At 46.4% G+C, this 23,361-nt stretch overlaps 1 long non-coding RNA gene across 1 annotated transcript in view; it reads right to left on the bottom strand.

Annotated features, from left to right (window-relative positions):
- Positions 1-23,361, bottom strand: part of LOC137321071 (uncharacterized) — a 70,931-nt gene that overhangs the window by 18,133 nt on the left and 29,437 nt on the right. The window contains exon 2 of the long non-coding RNA XR_010962706.1: positions 18,855-18,933. This is a non-coding gene — a long non-coding RNA (uncharacterized lncRNA). The remainder of the gene's footprint in view (positions 1-18,854; positions 18,934-23,361) is intronic.

The following is a 23,361-nucleotide window of genomic DNA, read 5'->3' as shown; positions in this document are numbered from 1 at the left end:
TGTCATGATTTGGAACATAGGTCTCACCAAAGTGAAGAAAGAGATGACTTAAAGGCTGTGGTTAGAGTACAAATTAATATAAACCGAGAAAATCGTAAGGAAAATGACACAACTTCCCATAAAGATTGTAAAAGTAGGATAGCAGAACTAGAGAAGGAATTAATGGCCAAACAAGGTATCATATGTGCCATTATACAGGTAGAGGATAGTGATGAAGGGGGGATGAGCCTGGACTGGCCAGGCATGAACTATAAGGCCAGCCAATACCGCCCAGGCAATAGTACAGGAGATGGTTTCCATCCAGAGGCTGGAGATCCACCTTGGTGTCCAATGTGCCAGGTAAGGTATGCGGTGGGAAAGGATGATGTACAGGGCGCAGCTGATTGTATATTCTAGGTCCCATGTGGCTATCCAAGATCCCATATGATAGTAAACAACTACAGGAAATGGCAAAGCCCATAGCCAAGTTTGACGGGAAGGGGGATGGAATGAAGATGTTAAACAGGTAGGATCTACTATCAGCGGAATGGATGAGAGAGAGAAAGTGAAATTATTGCTGTGGACACTGGGATCTATAGTGTTTAGTGCCCTTCCCGAGGATAGAAAGACGGGAACGGCCACTTGGGCTCAAACACAGGAGTCAATGTTGACAGCAATAGGGTTTAATAGAGGGGCTCCAGTGGAGAGCCTGACTCGGTGCCGTCAGGAACTAAATGAGCACCCAGAAATGTATGCCAATAATTATGGCAGCATTATGACTATGTATCCGGTCCCAGTCTTCTCCGAGGAGACATGCATGCGCAAGCTAACCCTGCCCATCTGCAATGGCTCAGGACATTGATCAACCATGTACAACCCTATCTACAGGCAGTATTAGAAGGGTCTGATGTAGGAGACAATACAGCAAATGAAGATAGGATAAAACGAAAGATGATAATCAAGCATGATAATAGGGAATTGGTGGGAATGGGCAATCCCATTTGTACCATGGAAGAGCAAAAACCGCAACCACGGAGAAATGAGGGACCACTCAGGGGTCCGTCCATATCACAATATAAGATGTCCTGTAGTTCGGTGGTCCTGTAGGTAACACCTCTCTGTCTGAACACTTTGATTGCCTTGACAACGGGCAGTTGGAATGATTATCTGTAATCACCAGGTATTGTTCTCTGAATATAAATGCGAAAGGTTCAAGGATTTCCTGACATTCACCTGATGAAGGAGGAAGCCTCCGAAAGCTTGTGATTTTCAAATAAAATTGTTGGACTATAACTTGGTGTTGTAAGATTGTTTACATTTGTCAACCCCAGTCCATCACTGGCATCTCCACATCACAATATAAGATGAAATGCTATAGCTATGTAAAGTTAGGACACATAGCCCAGGATTGTAGATTACAACCCAAGGAAAGCCCAGGGGGCTATCAGGGTAACCCAGGTTTACAGGGAGGAGGAGAAAGGGAGCAGGCTGAGTTTAAAACCTTACATCCTGATCTTCAGAGATCAGCCCAAGAAATGAGAGAATGAATAGCCGCTTGTAAAAATGGAGAGTCCAACCCCTCAGCGCCCCCATTAAACTGAGATAGTATCAAACCCAAGCCTCTCTGCCCCCTACTGTATGACAGATATGGGCGCCCGTGTGTGCGCATAGGGATGAGAGAAGAGATTAAAACATTGTTGGTGGATACAGCAGCGTCAAGAACCATAGTGTCAATAAAAGATCCAAGGGAAACCCCCTGGTCAACATGGGAGCCCTCAAGATTAAGTGGGTTCACAGGAGACTCGGAGAAAGGATGGGAATCGATATCCATAGCCCCAAAAATAGGAACCCAACTAATACCATGGTGTTGCGTCCTCATGGATCTCAAAGATAGTGGAGTTTTGGGGGCAAACTTAATAAAAACAAAGGGGCTCACAGTAGATTTAAGTAACCACATAATATGGCAAATGCCAGGTGAACCGGATGAAGAAAAAGTGTTATGCCTCCCCATCCGGGGAAAGCTATGTTGTACCAGTAGTGGAGCTAAGCATAATATGAATGAAATATTTGAATCTAAATCAAAAGTGATTCAGGACATATTGTGGAAAAATGTTGAATCATTTGCAAAGCATAAACATGATTGTGGAAGGACAGCTACAGGGGTAGAAATGAGTGGAGAAGTATTGCCTGGACCAATCCGACAGTATAGATATCTAGGCAAAGCTGAACTGTATCTAGAAAAGGCTATAACCTCTCTACTCCAACAAGGAGTCCTGAGGCCAGTAGCCACGGGCATCAAGTCATCAATTTGGCCAGTTAAAAAGCCAGATGGGTTTTGGCGATTAACAATCGATTACAGACAGTTGAATAAATGTATGAATAAATGTGCCCCAATGGTAGCATCAGCTCCGGAGGTGCTGACGATGACCATCCCCCGAATCACAAGTGTTCACAATGCTAGACATATCAAATAGATTTTGGTCAATCCCGCTGGCACAGGTTTGCCTTTACTTTTAAGGATCAGCAGTACACTTGGACATGTCTGCCCCAAGGGTTTCACAAATCACCGTCGATATTTCACCAAATGATGGCCAGAAGCCTTCGGGATTCGGGAGGCCGGAATATTTGGTGCAATATGTGGACAACCTGTCGGTATATACCCCAGACATGACTTAACAACACATTCGCCATTGTTAGATGAATCGTTGGCTCTGTTAAGGGAAGAAGAGTTTAAGGTAAACCCTAAGGAAGCTCAGATAGCTCAATCAGCAGTAACCTTTTTGGGAGTAATAATCAGTGAAGGGGGACGAGGCATTGTCACAGCTAGAGTAAAAGCTGTAGTAGATGTACCACTCCCTAATTCTGAGTGGAGTCAGTTCATTTTTAGGATTCATAGGGAGATTTTGTAGAAGATTTTGCAACCCTCAGTGTCCCGTTATATGCACTGTTGAAGAAAAATGTGGAGTGGGGATGGATGTGCTTGTACGGAGACAGTCACTAAACTAAAGGAGTCCTTACAGAAGGCACCAGTGTTGTGCGCAGCAGCTGGAGGCAAACCTTTTTATCTGGAGGTAGCAGCTTCAGAGTACGCCATATCGGCAATACTCACCCAAAAGACTCATGACAAACAAAGGCCAGTGACCTACACCTCAAGAGTACTCACCCCCATGGAAGTAAATTACTCCACATGTGCAAAACATCTTTTGGCAACCTTTTGGGCAGTGAAACGCTTCACATGTAAAGTAGGGCTAGTGTCCCTGTACCTGCTAACAAACCACACCCCCACCGAGTTGTTGCTCGATGGACGACGGATCAGTATCAAATGTTCGTCTAGCCCAGTGGACATTGTTACTACAGGGAAGAGATTTACAAGTTCACCATAATCTAGACCCGCCTCAATTGGCAGGGAACTTGTTGAACCAGGGAGAGCCCCACAGCTGTCAAGTATAAACAGGAAATGAGGGGCTTAGTCCAATACTAGCAGGGGAACACACCTCGGAACAAACTATGGATATTTTTATAAATGGCTCCAGCCATATAGAACAGGGAGAAAAGAACTGGCTGCAGCATCTATCGAGAGGAGGGGGAATGTGGAGGACTAGAGATCGCAGTTAAATAACCCCCGACTTTGTTTGCACAAGCTGCTGAGCTTGCGGCAGTGGCATATCTCATAGGTCACCAAGCTGAGTTCCCCACACCATACACCTCCCATTCAGATTCAATGTATGTGTGCAACTCACTCAGAGTACCAGCCTATTTGGGAGAAGTGAGATTTTATCTCAGCAGGTGGGAAACCGCTACCCTCAGCAGGAATGTTGGAGTATATAATGAACCAAGTTAGGGAAACGCCCAGAGTCAGAGCAGTGCACAAGGTCAGAGCCCACACCAAAAACGAACCATTACGGGAAGGGAACCAGAAAACCGATGAATTAGTTAAGAAAGGTGCAGAGAAGGGTATGGAATGGGACCCCAAAGAATTAACACAGTCAGCAGGAATTGTGTGCCCAATCTAATCTACCCAAGGACCCATAAATTTGGAATAAGCGCAAAGGGAGGATAAGGAGTTACGGGAAGCAAAACAAGCTCTAAAGGAGAATAGGCATCCACCAGAAGAGTATGCACACAAAAACCAAAATTGGAATTAAAAGGATATATGAAGGTGGCCTGCTGTGGGAGCATCATGTACCTGATATAACATTTGATTTCTTTGTTCTTTGGGAACCACCTATTTCCCTTCATATATCCTTTTAATCGATTAAAAGACATAGCATGGTGGCCAGGCATGAAGGGGAATATTGAGCACTATTGTCATAATTGTCTAATATGTGTCCAATATAACCCAGGTGCCAATACCAAAAAGGCACTATTGCGTCACACCAGGCCGATGGTAGCGCCATGGACAGACCTCCAAATCCATTATATGGGACCATTACCACAGACGGGCAGGGGGAATCAATACGTATTGGTAATAGTTGACACCTTTTCAAAATGGGCAGAAGCATTTCCCACTACTAGAGCCACAGCACAGGCTACGGCCAAGATATTAGTAAATCATGTGTTCACTAGATAGGGTCTGCCTAAATCAATCGACTCAGATAAAGGAAGTCATTTTACTGGAAGAGTTATGCAGCATGCTAGGAATCAAAATCAGTTTCCATATATCTCGCAATCCCACATCTTCTGGGATTGTAGAAAGAATGAATCGTACCCTGAAAATGAGGTTGAAATAATTAATTAGACAATCCCCAAAAACATGGGATCAATTGTTACCATTGACATTAATGGTGGTTCAATCGCAAGAGAGTTGATCAACCAAAGTAAGCCCACATGAAATCATGATGGGGAGAGTGATGAGGATGCCAGAGCATTTGATGCATGTGGACCTCACCTCTCCGGAGGCATAAGCTCTCACACAGGAGAACTATGTGAAACAATTAGTGAAACAGTTGTGAGACATCCATATGTTTGCAGCAGCGAATATTGGGCATTCTAAAAAAGCAAACAAAATGTATTTTGACACAAAGGTCGAGTGCATGAGTGGGAAGTGGGACAGCAAGTGATGGTAAAACCTTACCAACAGATGGGTCCATTTGCTGCTCCATTGATAGGACCTCATTCCATTGTGGACAAAGCGAGTCCCTCTGTATATTTGGTGCAGTTGCTTAAAAAACCAAGGTGGTTTCACATTAATCAATTAAAAGAATACAAGGGGATAGACCCATGGGGTGGTAGAGAGTATGAGCCAAGAGGCTCTACGCCCCATTGTCTGGGATGACGACGATGATGATGACAAGGACACATCATCCATCCTGCGTCACCTCATAGGAGGCACAAGATGCAATTGAGATCATCACCTATACCAGAACCCCAAATATACAATAGTGCATATAGCCAGCTGTCCCTTACAATAGTGTAAGGGACGGCTGGCCACACCCAAGCATACACAAAGGCCCACGCCCAAAACCAGGAAGGAGAGGCAAAAGACCTTATCGTTAAGTAAAAAGTCAACATTGAATGACATCAATACAAATAACAGATATTAACAAAGAACAGATACTACCCAGGTGTTTTGTTTTCTTGTTCCTGGATCCAAATCGCATATGAAACTGGAACCAAACATCAAGGAAAACAAACTGCCAGAATCAAAAACTGTTGTGATAGATGTGTGTATATTACTATTGTATGTAAGGGAGACTAGTACAGAATGGGACTGTAATTTAACGGCATACCAAGGTAACGACAGAGAGGGTGGTGCACCAAGCCCCTCCCTGGTCTGATTGAAGGGAGAGATCCTGAGATCCTGCCTTGGATAGTAAGATTCCTTAAGACAGGAATCCTTATTGGACCAAGTAAAAGAGTGGGGCAGGTAGGAGTACCGTACTCCACAGATCCCACCACTAATGAGGAGGGTAACTTAGAAAGCGATCTAAATTGGCCAGTGTTTAACAAAAGGCATGAGGAATGGTTTGGTGGTAATACCCGTTCTCAGGTGACTCAAGGTGATAAGGGCAAGGGAATGATGCTTATCAAAATGAAAGTGGAAATCCTGGAATCTCAAGTCCATTATAAAATGCAACTAGACAATGAGAACATATAAAAAGTGATCCACATGCTGGGAGATCACAAATGGTGGGAGATGGTGTATAATGCTGGGGAATCACCTTGGGTCTGCTTGACTTCACATGCATTTTGAAACTGGTGAAGAAATTAACCCAGAAGGTGAAGGATAAGGAATTGATAAGCTTAATGAAAGAGCTGATTTTAAATCCAGGTACAGTAAATCTGTTTTGAGCAGGAATGTGATCAAACCCAGGGGAGTGTGTGGGAACAAACAAAGGCTAAAGAAAGGTGTCACGTTGGGTACTATTAAAGGGTGAACCCTGAGGGGGCATGACAAGGCAAATGCTGAGAGGTTGTTTCCTCTGGCTGAAGAGTCTAGAACTAGGGGGCATAGTCGCATGATAAGGGGTTGGCCATTTAAGACTGAGATGAGGAGGAATTTCTTCACTCAGAGGGTTGTGAATCTTTGGAATTCTCTACCCCAGAGGGCTGTGGATGCTCAGTCATTGAGTATGTTCAAGGCTGAGATAAGTAGATTGTTGGACTCTAGGGGAATCAAGGGATATGGGAATCGGGCAGGAAAGTGGAGTTGAGGTCAAAGATCAGCCATGATCTTATTGAATGGCAGAGCAGGCTCGAGGGGCTGTATGGCCTACTCCTGCTCCTATTTCTTATGTTCTTACGTAATGATCATTTCCCTGTGTATGCTACCGAACAAGACAGTGAGTTGGACATCCTTGTGTGTCTGTACACTAAAGACACTGTAAGACAGGGGTTAAAACCCCTTTTGATATTGTGAATTCGGAACATTGGACATTTAGGGAAAGTGTTAACTTTGTCCCGTAAACCTGCAGAATAAGCTTTTGGCTTGTAAAAGCATTGGAATTTAACCGGGACAATGAAGGCAGACAGCTCGGCAATAATCCACGTAGTGTGTGGAAGGGATCCCATTTTCTTCTGAGATGTGTTAATACCAGAGACTAGCCGGAACAATGGAGGGGCAGGAACTGGTAGATAGCTTTTCAACATTACATTTGAACATTTGGACAATCAATTTAAAAACTGCAAACAGAAACTTCCCCAATCCTACATCGCCTTGTTCTGAAACAACCTAAAAGACCTGACAGCAAAAGCTCGCGCTCTCTTACTACGACGACAGTCAAAGAGCTGCAACATCATTGAAATAAAAAAAAATCAAAGAGGCAACAACCTTGAACGCAGCAGATTGATCACCCGGTAAATTCAATGACCAATCTCTACTGCAAAAAGGTTATATGAACTTGTACCAATCATTTAAATAAAATTGTGTTTGGTCTTAAAGCGATTTGTTCACGTATTTCTTTTCCAGAAGTTACCGTCTAGAGTTCAACAACCCTTGGATTGTGTTGTGACAAACCCTACATCACAAGGGAGGCTGTTACAGACCTGAAGTTGACAGCTTCTACCAAAGGATTGGCTTTTCCTGTCGCTGTGATGCTCAATGTTGCATTAAGGTTTTATGCCACTGGATCCTTCCAGCCACTGCAGGGGACATATACTAAATGAACTAGTCTACATGCTCCAAGGTGCACAGCCATTGTATAAATCTGTCACGCTTTTCTGGAGAAAGGTTAGAGGTGCACTGTTTTACATTCTCATGCAGTGAGTTCTGCGCAGTCTCAAAACTTGTCGTAAAGATCTTTTGCTCATCGCACAACTCGCTTCTGAAAGCAGGTCCAGTAGGAGACCAATCCCTGGCTTATCCAGCCTGGGACTGGAACTCACACAACTTGCTTCCTGGTCTTCTGCTACCACCTCCACTTGCTCTTCCTCACTTGTGATCAGTGCTTCTCCCAGTGCTCCCTCCTCAAATCTAAATTCACTATCTTGCTGGGCAGTGGCACCACACCTCCAAACTCTGTCTCTCCCCTATTCTTTCCACAGACTCAGGACTGAACATGGATAACATCACCTCCTTGAACCTGGACAGCTGTTTGGTGTTGCCAGGTCCACATCCCATACAAGTTCTCACATAATGGTTATGCGCAGCTTCCTCGTGAGAGCACACAGATGCCTTCTCGTGAGCCCATTTCAATGCAGCATGCACATAAGGGCTGATTTTAACTCCCGGCAGGATGCCAGGGAGAGTGGACAATAATCCCGTATGGGAGTCTTTGTCAGAGACCCGGCAGATTTTAACTGCCAGCCCTCATTTGAACGCCACTGGTCAGCTGCTTGCCTGTTTCAGGCGGGAGAGGGGACTAAAGATCGGGTGGCCCAGACGAGTCCCTCTGGCACCAAGAGATGGCTGCCAGCAGCAAGGGAAGTCCAGGAAGGAGTGTGTGTTGCCAGGATCTCGCGGCTGGAGAGGGGGTAAGCCCGGGGCAGCAGAGGCCTGTACTTTCCTTGTGGGTCCTTGGGGAGGACTCCTACTTCCCCTGGCTCCACTAAGGAATTTTATTTTACCTTACATGGCCTTGCTGGCTTCCCGACAGCTTTACCTGGCTGTGTAAGAATCTGAGAAGACCAGCCCTCTGTGCTACTGGCAAAAGCCCATTCATACCAATTTAGCAAACTTCCAAAAGCTGAAAAACAGCTTTGAAAAGTTGACAAAGCCCCTAAAGAGACGAGAGCTCAAAAATAGCCCTGAAAATAAGCCAAGGACCTAGGCTACAGCTTCAAGGTGACTGAATAAGTTAAATTCCCAATTTTTTCTTATATGGCCTTTCAACATTTTTGGCAGTGTTTTGGGAGCCAATTTCTGCAATTATCCATCTGAATGATGTGGATGAACAGAGACCTAGGGGTTCAATTACACAATTCCCTGAAAGTGTGAGTGGAGAGAGATAAAGCCATAAAGAAGGCCATTAGCATTTTGGGTTTTATAATTAGGAGAATAGAGTTTAAGAATAAAGAAGTAAATTTGTACAAAATATTAGTTAGACAACAGTTAGAGCACCAGATTCAGTTTTGGATGCCCCATTGAAGAGAGGACATTAAAGTCGTTGGGGGGCTAAATTGGGAGCATAGCGCCCATTGTGTAGGCATTACACAGACTCCTAAGCCCTGAAAATGGCATCCGTGATGCGCGCAGACACTTCCGGCGTGACGTGCGCAGGACGCCATCTTGGTAAAGGCATTTGCGCACGCGCACCTAACGAACGCCGGCAGCATGTAAAGTAGGGAGATTATGACGTTAATCAGTGTGTAACACTGATTTGAAGCAGCCGGCGGCATTTTCAAATTCCCCCCATCAGCCAACGCACTGTCCTAACCCCACACAGCTGAACAGGAGTTAAAGGGCATGAAGGATCCCCCACCAGCGCTATTTAAAGGGATCACGCAGGAGTTACAGGTTAGTTGCTGGATTAGTTTCTCTGGCTGCTAGTAGAATTGTGGGTGTTTGTGGAAGTTTCCTAAACTTGGAGAAAGTTGCAATATTCTATAGAGAGTGGTCTGGCTGGTCGTGCAGTGTTAGTGGCATTTAAAATAGTGTGCTGAACAAGATTGCTGCCAAACATGGGTGGCCTGTTAGGGCTTTTCTGGGAATTGAACATGACTGGGAGCATGCAGAGAGGCCACGCAGAGCAGGACAAGCTGCCAGAAGAGGGAGGAGGAAGAGGCAATGCAAGGCACTCAGCAGGAGGCCATATCCAACGAGGGCCTTCAGGGACGAAATCTCTTACCTCAGCTTCACCGACGACCAGTGCATCTGACAGCTGCGGTTCACGAAAGAGGTCATGACTGAGGTTTGTCATCTGCTGCAGCCACAACTGCAGCCTCAGAGCAGGGCAAGGGCAGCATTGCCTGTAGCTGTGAAGGTAACTGTGGTACTTAATTTTTACAGCACTGGCTCCTTTCAGGCTGCTGCTAGAGATATAAGCAACACCTCACGGTTTGCAGTGCACTGCTGTGGAAGGGAGGTCGCGGAGGCTCTGTATGCACTCAAACAGATTCATCACGTTCCCTCTTGACAAAGACAAGCAGCAGGAGTGAGCACGAGGGTTTGCTCACATCGCAGGCTTCCCTATAGTGCAGGGTGCCGTTGACTACATGCATATTGCCATGCGCGCTCCATATCTGAACTCGGTCATATTCAAGAACAGATAGGGATTCCACTCCCTCAACATGCAGCTGGTATGCGACCACACGCAGCGCATCATGAAGGTGAATGCCCGCTATCCTGGCAGAAGTCATGACTCCTTCATTCTGTGGCAGTCCAACGTGCCACCTATATTTTAACCAGCATGGCAAGTCAAAGGCTGGCTACTGGGTGAAAAGAGTTAACCCCTGAAGTGGCTCATGATTCCGGTCCGGATACAATGAGAGCTATGCTGCCACACGGAACATCATCGAGCACACCATAGGCGTCCTCAAGCTCTGGAGGAGCCTTGCAGTACTCAGCTGAGTGGGCATCAAGAATTGTCGTTGCATGCTGCACAACCTGGCCATTATAAGGGAACAAACCTATCCGGCAAGAACCTGAGGCAGAGGAGGAAGAGGCGGAGGAGGAAGAGGCAGGGAGACAACAAGGTGCACAGACCCTGTCTGCCAGGTCCCTCAGTGATCAGCTGATTAATGAGTGATACCAGTAACCTCAGCGACACCGCCACATTCACCAACACTCCCACATGCCTGACCTTCCTGCTCCCACATGACCATTAAATCGTCCTCCTTCGGGTGTAAGGATAAACCCGGCAACTACAGGCCAGTCAGTTTAACCTTTGTGGTAGGGAAGCTTTTAGAAACAATAATCCGGTACAAAATTAATAGTCACTTGGACAAGTGTGGATTAATAAAGGAAAGCCAGCACGGATTTGTTAAAGGCAAATCATGTTTAACTAACTTGATAGAGTTTTTTGATGAGGTAACAGAGAGGGTTGATGTGGTGTATATGGACTTTCAAAAGGCTTTTGATAAAGTGCCACATAATAGGCTTGTCAGCAAAATTGAAGCCCATGAAATAAAAGGGGCAGTGGCAACATGGATACGAAATTGGCTAAGTGACAGGAAACAGAGTAGGAGTGAACGGTTGTTTTTCAGACTGGAGGAAGGTATACAGTGGTGTTCCCCAGGGGTCAGCATTTGGACCACTGCTTTTCTTGATATATATTAATGACTTGGACTTGGGTGTACAGGGCACAATTTCAAAATTTGCAGATGACACAAAACTTGGAAGTGTAGTAAACAGTGAGGAGGATAGTAATAGACTTCAAGAGGACATAGACAGGCTGGCGGAATAGACGGATACATGGCAGATGAAATTTAAGGCAGAGAAGTGCGAAGTGATACATTTTGGCAAGAAGAATGAGGAGAGGCAATATAAACTAAATGATAAAATTCTAAAGGGGGTACAGGAACAGAGAGTCCCAGGGGTATATGTGTACAAAACTTTGAAGGTAGCAGGACAGGTTGAGAAAGTGGTTAAAAAAGCATTCAGGATCCTGGGCTTTATAAATAGAGGCATAGAGTACAAAAGCAAAGAAGTTATGTTGAACCTTTATAAAACATTGGTTTGGCTGCAGTTGGAGTATTGTGTCCAATTCTGGGCACTGCACTTTAGGAAGAATGTTAAGGTCTTAAAGAGGGTGCAGAAAAGATTTACTAGAATGGTTCCAGGGATGAGGGACTTCAGTTACATGGATAGACTGGAGAAGCTGGGATTGTTGTCCTCAGAACAGAGAAGGTTAAGGGGAGATTTGAAAGAGGTGTTCAAAATCATGAACGGTTTTGATAGAATAATAAGGAGAAACTGTTCCCATTGGCGGAAGGGTCGAGAACCAGGACACAGATTTAAGATGATTGGCAAAAGAACCAAAGGCGACATGAGGAAAAACTTTTTTACGCAGCGAGTAGTTATGATCTGGAATGTGCTGCCTGAAAGGGCAGTGGAAGCAGATTCAATTGTGGCTTTCCAAAAGGAATTGGATAAATATTTGAAGGAAAAACATTTGCAGGGCTATGGGGAAAGAGCGGGTCAATGGGACAAACTAGATTGCTCTTACAAAGAGCCATCATGGGCTCGATGAGCTGAATGGCCTCCTGCTGTTCTGTAACCATTCTATGATTACACATTGCTTCCTCCCTCAGAAATGAAAACCAATACCAATACAAATTCAAATCCACATTTATAAATTAACACGTAATAATTCAAACAAAATGAGACTATTCACCCTTGTGCATTCCCTTAGTGCCTGTCGTTCATGTGCTTTTACCTTTCCTAGTGCTCCTATGAGGTGCATCCCCAGTGGCTGGAGCATGGGTGGTGGAAGGCTGATGATCTTCAATTGAGGAGTGTGCGGATGACCTTGGAGGTCGACTTCGAGCAGCTCTTGGCTGGGAGAGCCCGGCTTCAGACTGCACCAACTCGGCCTGGGCTGCGGCAGTATGGCCTGGCTGGCTGACAGGCAACAGCAAGAGCACTGGTGGAGTGGCAGGGGTGGGAGCAGGAATTCTGAGAAAGGACAGCAGGTTCATCCTCCATGGCGCCACTGCCACTCACCCAGGGCAGCGAGTCAGCAATCCTGGCGATCTGCTAGAGAACAGAGTGCTGGACTGCTGTGATGCCCTGTTAACCCCATTACACAGTGGAAACCAGAGCCACAATAGCAGCAGTCTGAGCTTCCAAACACAACAGTCAGAACTCGGATGGCAGATGTTGTGCTGCAATGGAAGCTGTTTCATGGTGGGTTCCACAAGTGTGCTGATGGAGGTGACCACCCGTTCCATGTGGGAAAGGTTGGGCTCCAAGCTCTGCGCAAAGCCCTGTGCCAAGTTGGAGCTGGACTCCTCCATACTCCTTGACATTGTGATCAGGCTTTCCGGCAGGCTTTCCAGTGCACCAAGCATTTGGTTGTGTATGCCCATCAGCCATCTTCTGTAGCCTGGCCTATTGAAGTCATCATCTGATTCCTCTGCAGTAGAACTCATGTGCGACCTCACCCTCCGGCATGCTGGCACCTGCGGTATCCCTTCCCCTCCCCCCGTCTCACTTGTGCCCAGTGTCGCACCAAGTGCAGATCCCTCCTCTGTCCTAGTCTCTAAAGTACATGCAGTGTCAATATCTGAACTGGTGGCTGTGAGTGTAAGATCGAGTGACAGCGTGTCTGCATCATCACAGTCATCTTCCTCTGCTTCCTCTGACGGTGCTGGTGCCAGTTCTTGGGTATCTGCAATGACAAAGAGAGCCGGGTTGAGTTGTGGTGTGGGGAGAGGAGAAAGTAAGACGTGCCACTCACACCATCTGTAGTAGGTGAGTCAGAAAAGATTGTGGGATGAGGGAGAAGTGGGAAGTGAGAAGGAGGATTAGGTATGCAGAGACCCTCATCATCAATCCCTCCAGCACCGCCAGTGGTCACAGCGACGGAATGCACAATGATCGCCAGCATGGTGCCCTCCATGGGGGTGAGGACGTGTAGATGTGCCTGTCCCCCCAGGTCTTTCCTGCTGCCTGTTGTTATGCGCCACCTTCTCCTGCAAGAAAGAGTTTGTTGGTAGGTGAGTGATGGAATGGGGTATAGTGCATGGACCAGTGGATAAGGCTAGTGGTACAGTTGGTAGGATATGCCACTTGACAGTTGAAATCACTCACCTTGACCACTCGTGTCAAATCATTGAATTTCTTCCTGCAAGGCATCCATGTGCATGGTGCGACACTCCTGGCATTCACCTCGTGCGCCACTGCCTCCTCAACATGTGCCTCGAGGGCCTCCTGCATCCGCCTCTTGCACCAAGGCCTCTAGTGCATTGTCCATCAACCTTGGCGCATGCTCTGTCGCAGGCCCAGCCATTCTTCAGCCACATCAATTCCAGATCTCCCTGCAGCCACTGTGCAACCCCCCCCCCCTCTAAGAGGGGCAGGCTGCCTTTAAGTAGTGCTAGTCACTCCTGCTATAGGAGACCCCCTGCTCACGTGTGCAGTCAATCAACAGTGCAGGCTGCACACAGCAATCACCAGGCAGGGATTAACCAATTTAGCCCCAGAGAGTGTACTGAGTAGATTCACCAGGATGGGAAACTATAGTTATTAGGACATATTAGCAGGCGGTTAAGAAGGCATGTGGAATACTTTCCTTTATTAGCCAAGGCATAGAATATAAGAGCAGGGACTGTAAAAAAAAACTGGTTACGCCACAGCTTGAGTACTGCGTACAGTTCTGGTCACCACATTACAGGAAGAATGTAATTGCACGAGAGAGGGTACAGAGGAGATTTATGAGGATGTTGCCAGGACTGGAGAATTTTAGCTCTGAGAAAAGATTGGATAGACTGGAGTTGTTCTCTTTGGAACAGAGGAGGCTGGGGGGTGATTTAATTGAGGTGTACAAAATTATGAGGGACCCAGATAGAGTGGATAGGAAGGACCTATTTCCCTTAGCAAAGAGGTCAATAACCAGAGGGCATAGATTTAAAGTGATTGGTAGAAGGATTAGAGGGGAGCTGAGGAAAAGTTTTTCACCCAGAGGGTGGTGGAGGTCTGGAACTCACTGCCTGAAAAGGTGGTAGAGGCAGAAACTCTCAACTCATTTAAAAAGTACCTGGATGTGCACCTGATCTGCCATGACCTACAAAGCGATGGACCAAGTGCTGGAAAGTGGGATTAGGCTGGGTGGCTCATTTTTGGCTGGCACGGACACGATGGGCCGAATGGCCTCCTTCTGTGCCGTAAATTTTTTATGATTCTATTCTATGATATTTGAGATACTAGGACTGATTCCACTGGAGCACTGAAGGCTAAGAGGAGATTTAATAGGTGTTTTTAAAATTATGAAGGATTTTGATAGAGTGAATAGGGAAAGACAATTTCCTCTGGTTGGGAACTTAGTGACGAGGGGTCATCAATTAAAAATCAAATTAATCATCAATTATTCATCAATTTAAAATAGAATTTTTTTAATACAGTGCATTGTTGGAGCATGGAATGCTTTGCCACAGGGAGTGGTTCATGCAGAGGTCATTGGATCTTTGAAGGGAAAATTGAATAAATATTTGAGGCAGAGGAAGATACAGAGGATTTGTTTTGAATTGCTGTAGCAAAGAGCCAATACAGTCACAACTGGCCTAATGGCCTCCTGTTCAGTAAACTTATATGGATCTTGGAGCTAGAATACACATGAAGGGCATGATTTTGACTCCAGGTTGACACGGCTGGAGGGGTCGGGAGTCAGTCACCGGGGTAGGGGGGGGGGAATCAGGAGTCAGTCACGGAGGGGGGGATCGGGAGTCAGTCATGGAGGAGGAGGATCGGGAGTCAATCTTGGGGGGGATTGGAGGTCAGTCTCGGGGTGGGGGATCGGAGGTCAGTCATGGGGGGGATTGGGTGTCAGTCACAGGGGGGATCGCGGGGTTCTGCGATTGTTGGGGGGAGAAACTGAGTTTGGGTATCTGCGATCTTCGGGGGTGGGGGGAAATCAGGTTGGGCGATTGTCGGGGATGGGGGGAGTACAAATCAGGGTTGGGGGTCCGCAATCGTTCGTCAGGGGCGGGATGCTGCATTTCTTTTTTATTCGTTCATGGGATGTGGGCGTCGCTGGCGAGGCCGGCATTTATTGCCCATCCCTAATTGCCCTTGAGAAGGTGGTGGTGAGCCGCCTTCTTGAACCGCTGTAGTCCGTGTGGTGATGGTTCTCCCACAGTGCTGTTAGGAAGGGAGTTCCAGGATTTTGACCCAGCGACGATGAAGGAACGGCGATATATTTCCAAGTCGGGATGGTGTGTGATTTGGAGGGGAACGTGCAGGTGGTGTTGTTCCCATGTACCTGCTGCTCTTGTCCTTCTAGGTGGTAGAGGTCGCGGGTTTGGGAGGTGCTATCGAAGAAGCCTTGGCGAGTTTCTGCAGTGCATCCTGTGGATGGTACACACTGCAGCCACTGTGCGCCGGTGGTAAAGGGAGTGAATGTTTAGGGTGGTGGATGGGGTGGCAATCAAGCGGGCTGCTTTATCTTGCATGGTGTCGAGCTTCTTGAGTGTTGTTGGAGCTGCACTCATCCAAGCAAGTGGAGAGTATTCCATTACACTCCTGACTTGTGCCTTGTAGATGATGGAAAGGCTTTGGGGAGTCAGGAGGTGAGTCACTCGCCATAGAATACCCAGCCTCTGACCTGCTCTCGTAGCCACAGTATTTATATGGCTGGTCCAGTTAAGTTTGTGATCAATGGTGACCCCCAGGATGTTGATGGTGGGGGATTTGGTGATGGTAATGCCGTTGAATGTCAAGGGGAGGTGGTTAGACTCTCTCTTGTTGGAGATGGTCATTGCCTGGCACTTGTCTGGCACGAATGTTACTTGCCACTCATGAGCCCAAACCTGGATGTTGTCCAGATCTTGCTGCATGCGGGCTCGGACTGCTTCATTATCTGAGGGGTTGCGAATGGAACTGAACACTGTGCAATCATCAGTGAACATCCCCATTTCTGACCTTATGATGGAGGGAAGGTCATTGATGAAGCAGCTGAAGATGGATGGGCCTAGGACACTGCCCTGAGGAACTCCTGCATCAATGTCGTGGGGCTGAGATAATTGGCCTCCAACAACCACTACCATCATCCTTTGTGCTAGGTATGACTCTAGCCACTGGAGAGTTTTCCCCCTGATTCCCATTGACTTCAATTTTACTAGGGCTCCTTGGTGCCACACTCGGTCAAATGCTGCCTTGATGTCAAGGGCAGTCACTCTCACCTCACCTCTGGAATTCAGCTCTTTTGTCCATGTTTGGACCAAGGCTGTAATGAGGTCTGGAGCCAGTGGTCCTGGCGGAACCCAAACTGAGCATCAGTGAGCAGGTTATTGGTGAGTAAGTGCCGCTTGATAGCACTGTCGATGACACCTTCCACTTTGCTGATGATTGAGAGTAGACTGATGGGGCGGTAATTGGCCGAATTGAATTTGTCCTGCTTTTGTTAGGCTTGTTGGGCCTGGGGGAAGCGCTCCTGCTCTTCCAGGCCCACAAGCTGTGCCAGACTTCCCCCCCCCCCCCGCCCCGTCCTACCCCGCCCTATCCCGCCCGTGTCTGACCCCCGATTTCCCCCCCCATCCCCCCCCCGTCCCGTGACCTGTTAGTCACAGGCCTTCTCGCGTGGCATGAAAGGGAAGGCCCGGGAATCCCGACCCCCGGGGGTCGAAATTGGAAACTGTGGGAAAATGGAGGCCCGCAGCTCCTTGAAAGATTTTATGGCCCGACCCACCTCCTGGGTGAAAACCGGAAATGGGCAGGTTGGGGTCGGGTCTGAAATGGTTGCGATTTTGAATGCCCCCCACCCACAACCCACCCATTCTTCACTTTTAAAATCTTGCCCAAAATCCTAGATTTGGCCATGTGCCCCTACATCTTCCAGCTTCTTAAATGACTGCTGCGTGAGCCAATGGATTGAGAAACTTAGGAAAAACATAATTGAGTTTCCCCTGAGTCTTATGACACTTAGCAAATTGCATATAAAACCACAACCTGCTCCACACATTCCTCCTATTTCTTTCTGGTTACTATCTAGGCATCCAGAGCATCTAATATGCATGCCACAACAAGCCAAACAATTATCTTACCAGCCTCTGATAGCAGCAAGATTCCTCAGTGAGATTCTTCAGCAGTTTTCAAACTCACTGGGGTCCAGCTTCTTGTGACTAGAAACCACAACTAGACAATGGAATGCCAAAAATATGTGTGTCTCAAACAGAATCCTTTTCACTAGCCTTAAAAGGGGCAGCTGCAAGGTGACTTGGTGGTTCCTAGCACAGTTCTACAAGATCATCGCCATACCCCCTTCACACCACTGAGGGTACCTGTCAAACAATGATGATTGGCGTGTATCTATTGCTGCCCTGACTACGTTTCAAACCATTTGTGCCCCAGTATACAATGGGGTTGAATTTCTGCAGAGTTCTCCCTCTCCTCCACTGTAACTTTGGTGGAAGAGCCACGGAAATCATTGAGAAACTGTAAATTCATCTCCTTTACACCAATCTCTGCTGTATATCTCTTCTTGATACATTTTCCAAGTACAATTCTCACGATCTGTCTGCATTGTATCTCCACCTGAAGACTTGACGTACTTGGATTCCGCTGGGTGCCGCTTAATCACAAGTTAGCGCTGAAGTCACCTGATATTGGCTACTGCACATGTGCCAATGATATTCCTGCAGCATTCAGGAGTGACCTCAGGGCAATAGCCAGGCAGTATGGCCCCTATCGGCCTTTGCAAGCAAATGTTGACTTGCCGATGTTGTGCAAGAAATTCTCACTGTCAAGTGTAAAACACTGTCAAGAAGTCAAAGTTTTCAAGTAACTGTGATAAACTTTAAAATCCTTCATTTATGTCCAACCTTGTTATAGAGTCATAGAGTCATAGAGTCATACAGCACGGATAGAGGCCCTTCGGCCCATCGTGTCCGCGCCAGCCATCAGCCCTGTCTACTCTAATCCCATATTCCAGCATTTGTTGTGATGACTTTAGTAGAGAAGTGGATTGGGGAATTTCTGAACCTGACATTACAAGACAACCTGGATTTATAAAGCCTTTCACACCCTCAGAATGTCCTAAACTGCTCCACAGCCGACGAATTACTTTTCCCAAGTGTAACCCCTGTTGTTCTGTAGGCAACTGCAGCTCAGCAGTGTCCCAAAATCAGCAATGAGATAAATGACCAATTAATTTGTTCTGCTGGTGCTGACTGGGGAATAAATGTTGGCCAAGGCAGCAGCAGAACCCCACAACTTTTCTTTGACTAGTGCAATGGAATCTTTTACGTCCACCTGAACAGACAGATGGGGCCTCGGTTTAACATCGCATTGCCTGGCAACAGCAATTGATCAGGACATTAAACACACTATTCACTTTACTTACCTGCTGTTGGTTCTGATAATGAACCAGTAGAGGAATCACCTCATCGTGCAGCCACATGTGTAGAAAATTCTGGAGCAATCTAAAAGGAAGAACAGGCAGGGTGGGGAGTTCAAAAGATGCACTGATCTTTGTCAGCAAATATTGACAAGCAGACAGAAGTTTGGGAAACACTACTGCCAGTGTGAAATGCTGAGATTTTGCATAAATGCAAAGCTGCCTGTGCGAGCAGTTTTTCTTTATTTAAAATTTTGATGTCACTGGGGCAATCCAGTGTCTCCTTACTGATCAATTAAGAAGAGTAGACTTTTTTCATTTTGTGTGTTTAGGCCCCCTTTTACAAGAAGGGGGGGGGCGTTAGGGTGTGTTTTTATTTTTTAAAAACCAAAATCAAAACCAAATAATAAACAAAGTCAAATAATAATTTTATTATATGGATCGAGGATGCACTCCAGTCTCCGTGGTGCTCACCGGTCACAGAAAGCCTCAAGCGTACCGGCAGACACTGTGTGCTTCATCTCCAGGGCCACCCGGGCGCAGAGAATGCCGCGGAAGAGAGGCAGACAGTTGGAGCAACCGCCCCAAGGGCCGCGTCTAGCCTGGACCTGTAGATGGCCACTCCTGTGCTAGCAGTGAGGCTGACCCCAATCACATCATCAAGACTAATGAGTTTTAGCAGGCTATTTACCCATGGTGTATCACAGCTGAACCCAATCCTGCCATTTACACATTCCAACAGGGACCACTGGTTGGCGATCAGTCAGGCAGTCCGGTAGAGGTTTCCTCTCCCTAGCCCAGGGATACCGAGGCCAATTATAATGCCACATCACTATCCCAATTGACCACTGACGTCAACTAACTCAGCACAGACCAGGGATCAAGTCTGTAACCATTCTCAGTACTACAACAAGTTACCTACTGAGCCACCAGGAGCACCTGTATCCCTTTTCAATGTATTTTAAGGTGTATTGTATGGTGTAGTGAAAATGGTGTAGATGTTATTGCCATTTTCATTAAAGTGTAATTAATCACCAATACCCATAGAATAAAAAGTTCTGCAGCACTTTAAATTCAGAAACTACATTGTTTCTAAGGAAAGGATACTCGGTGAGTAACTTCTATCTCACAAACAAAAAAAAACATATACAGTCTACTCCTCTTAATGCAAGGTTGCTTTATTGGAATTATCTGTTAGTTTGAATTAAACTCATGCATAAAAGCACCTCCCATTGAAAATGTATTGTTTAATTAAAACCTCTTAATTTGAATCATTGGTTAATTCAAACTCAAATTCCTGCCACAATTAAGTCCTCACCAGTAAAATCTGATGCTCAATTCAAATTCAACCTGATTTAAGTAGACCAGAGCAATTAAGCGTCCTGGGCTATCCAGTCTTAACTTGCTGGAAAAAGCAAATTAATTTGTCAAAGAATTTGGAACTGACCCTGTTTCTGCATTATGGATCATGCAATCGAATCTGGGTCCACATAAGGGGAGGCAAGCAGGATTCCCACAGAAAGCATCAACTACTGGATGTGTAATAAAAATGCCTGAACCTCTCCAATCAGATTTCCGCCCCTGCCACAGCACTGAAACAACGCTAATCAAAGTCACAAATGACATCCTATGAGACTGTAACCATGGTGCACCATCCCTCCTCATCCTTCTCGACCTGTCTGCAGCCTTTGACACAGTTGACCACACCATCCTCCTCCAGTGCCTCTCTTCCGTTGTCCAGCTGAGTGGGACTGCCCTCACCTGGTTGCACTCTTACCTTTACAGTCGTAACCAGAGAATCTCCTGAAGTGGCTTCTGTTCCGGCCCCCGCACCGTCACCTCTTGAGTCCCCTAAGGATCTATCCTTAGCGACGGCACCTTCAGCTGTCTAGGTCCTAAGCTCTAGAAATCCCTCCTTAAATCTCTCTGCCTCTCCACCTCTGTTTTATACTTTAAGACACTCGTTAAAACCTACCTCATTGATGTCTCCTTCTTTGGCTTGGTTTTTTCTGAATATGCCTGTGTGAAGCGCCTTGGGACGTTTTGCTACATTAAAGGCACTATATAAATGCAAGTTGTAGTGGGAGTGAGAATGAGGGAGAGGCCCAAGCGAGTGGATCCAACGAGCAGACAGATGTAGAGGAACCAGCTCCCACCATGACAGCAGTGCCTGATCCTGTGTGATTGCTGAAGAAATATCTGACAAAAAGCCAGATGTCATGATGGAACATTTCTCCGCGTTAAGTATTTTGTGGATGAATGTTCTGTTAGCAGGAAGCAAACCACAATCACAGAGTATCATGCAAACTGATTGAGTGTTGCGTGCGTAGATGACACAGTGTTCTGGTTACAATCATGTGCATGCATTTCAATAGATGTTTTATGGGCCCCGATATTTACAGGGAGGAGGGTAAGGGGTTGCGGGGGTGGGGGGGGTGGGGAAGTGTAGCAGCTGGGAAACTCGGAAATGCGGGTTTCCTGGAGGTTCTTGCAAATTTAAAGGCAGGACCGCGTTTAAATTTTTTGAGTCCATTTCCTGGCCAGCAGCCACCCAGATTGAGATGCTGGCTGGCTGTCAGGCAGAAAGGCCTGCAGAACCCGGCCACAGCCAGGGAGCGGAGAGGAGGGAGGGAAGGAGAAATCGTGGGTCAGGGGGACATTGTGGAGGGCTGTGGAGGACATGGGGTGGGGGGAACGGAGAAGATCACGGGTAGGAGGACATTGGGAGGGGGAGCCAGAGAAGATTGTGGGTTGTTAAGGACATCGGGGCAGGGAGGAGGGGAGAATGGAGAAGATCATGGGTCGTGAGTAGAGGGGAGGCCCGGATCATGGTGGTGGGGGTCTGATTGAGGGGTGGAGGTCCAATCATGGGGAGGGAGGCAGATCGCGGGAAGGGAGTAGGTTATCCTGAGGGGCTGTGGGGAAGCACTCCTGCTCCTCCTGGCCCACAAACAGTGCTGGAAAGGCACTTACCTGCTGGATTCAGCCATTCTCGCCCCCCTTCAGCTGCCACATTTCCCGAGCCCTGGGAAATCCGGCCCATAGCCATTAAATTTAAAACTGTCCTAAAATCTGAGGTACACAGCCTCATTAAAATATTTAAATGATGGACCCGCTTCTGGAGAGCAGGTTAGTCACCCACCCCTCAACCCACCTCCGTTACAACCAAAAGTGAGTACATTGGAGACGGGTTGGGTTGGGTTTCCCATTTTTGAATTTTTAAACAGCCCCCCCGCCCCTCTCCTGCCCATTCTGGGGTTCAAAATTTCCCCCATGGTGTTTCTTAGTGTTCCTGTGGTGTTTTAGTGTTTCATTAAAATTGTTTAATAAATCTGGTGGATAATTCATATTTCTTCCAAGTTAAAGTGGCTTTGAACTAACAGGAGCAGGGCACGAGTGACGAAATGACAAGTAAATTGAAGGTTCTCCACACTGTTCTAATACCCATTGAATATTCAATTTATATGACTCATTTAAAAACACTTGCAAATATTGTTTGAATATTAGTTGAGATTATTATGAGCTTCACAGAGCACTTCAATAGTCCCCAAGTTTATGTGAGGCATCTTTCAGCCTGTCTTCTGATTTTAATCTGCTAGGAAAACAAAGAAAGCTGTAATAGCCCTTAAATAAAATATATTTTTATAGTCGTTCACACAGAGCCAGCTAACACTTTAAGTTCCGAGGCTCAACAGCAAATCCGATATATGAAAAATGAGTGTGTTTTGCTGTGAAATATTGATGCGGTAAATGTAAGTATAAAATCTAAGATTAAATTTTGTTTAATTCTTAACCAAATTGCTTTACTCTTGAATCCATTAGAATTAAGGTAGACTGCTATTGATGGTATTAATAAGAAAACTGCCTGGGATTTAAGGAGATTGGCAAATGAACCAAAGGTGACATGAGGAAGAACTTTCTTACACGGCAAGTGTTAGGATCTGGAATGCACTGCTGGGGCTGGGGAGGGGTGGGGTGCGGTGGAGGCAGATTCAATCATGGCTTTCAAAAGGGAACTGGATAAGTACTTGAAAGGAAAAAAATTGCATGGCAATGGGGATAAGGCAGGGGAGTGGGACTAGCTGGATTGCTCTTGCATAGAGCCAGCACGGGCTCGATGGGCCAAATGGCCTCCTTCCGTGCTGTAACCTTTCTATGATTCTACGATTTTAGAGGTTGGTTTTTTGAAGATGATGGGGTAATTTCCAACTTTAACAGGAGCGTAGCACTCGCAGTATCGGATCGACTGCCCATTATACACCCCGACCGATTTTCCTTTGCACTGAAATCTAGTCGGGTGTATAACCGGCAGCCAATCCTTTACCACCAATCTTACACCCCTAAAGAAGTTAAAAGTTACCCCCAATGTGTATTCTGTCAACTTTGTCTCAGTGCTGGATATACTTATCAGATCTCCTGTGGGGTTACCCATGGTGAATTACAGGATATGCTAATGTGTGATGTTGGATGGCTAAAATGGGACAGGAAGTATGTGTGACTTACAAATTTTGGG

The sequence above is a fragment of the Heptranchias perlo genome, chromosome 4 (genome assembly GCF_035084215.1).
Source record: "Heptranchias perlo isolate sHepPer1 chromosome 4, sHepPer1.hap1, whole genome shotgun sequence".
Classification (NCBI taxonomy): Eukaryota; Metazoa; Chordata; class Chondrichthyes; order Hexanchiformes; family Hexanchidae; genus Heptranchias; species Heptranchias perlo.
Note: the sequence above shows the minus strand (reverse complement) of the source record. Positions and strands in the feature narration are given on the sequence as shown.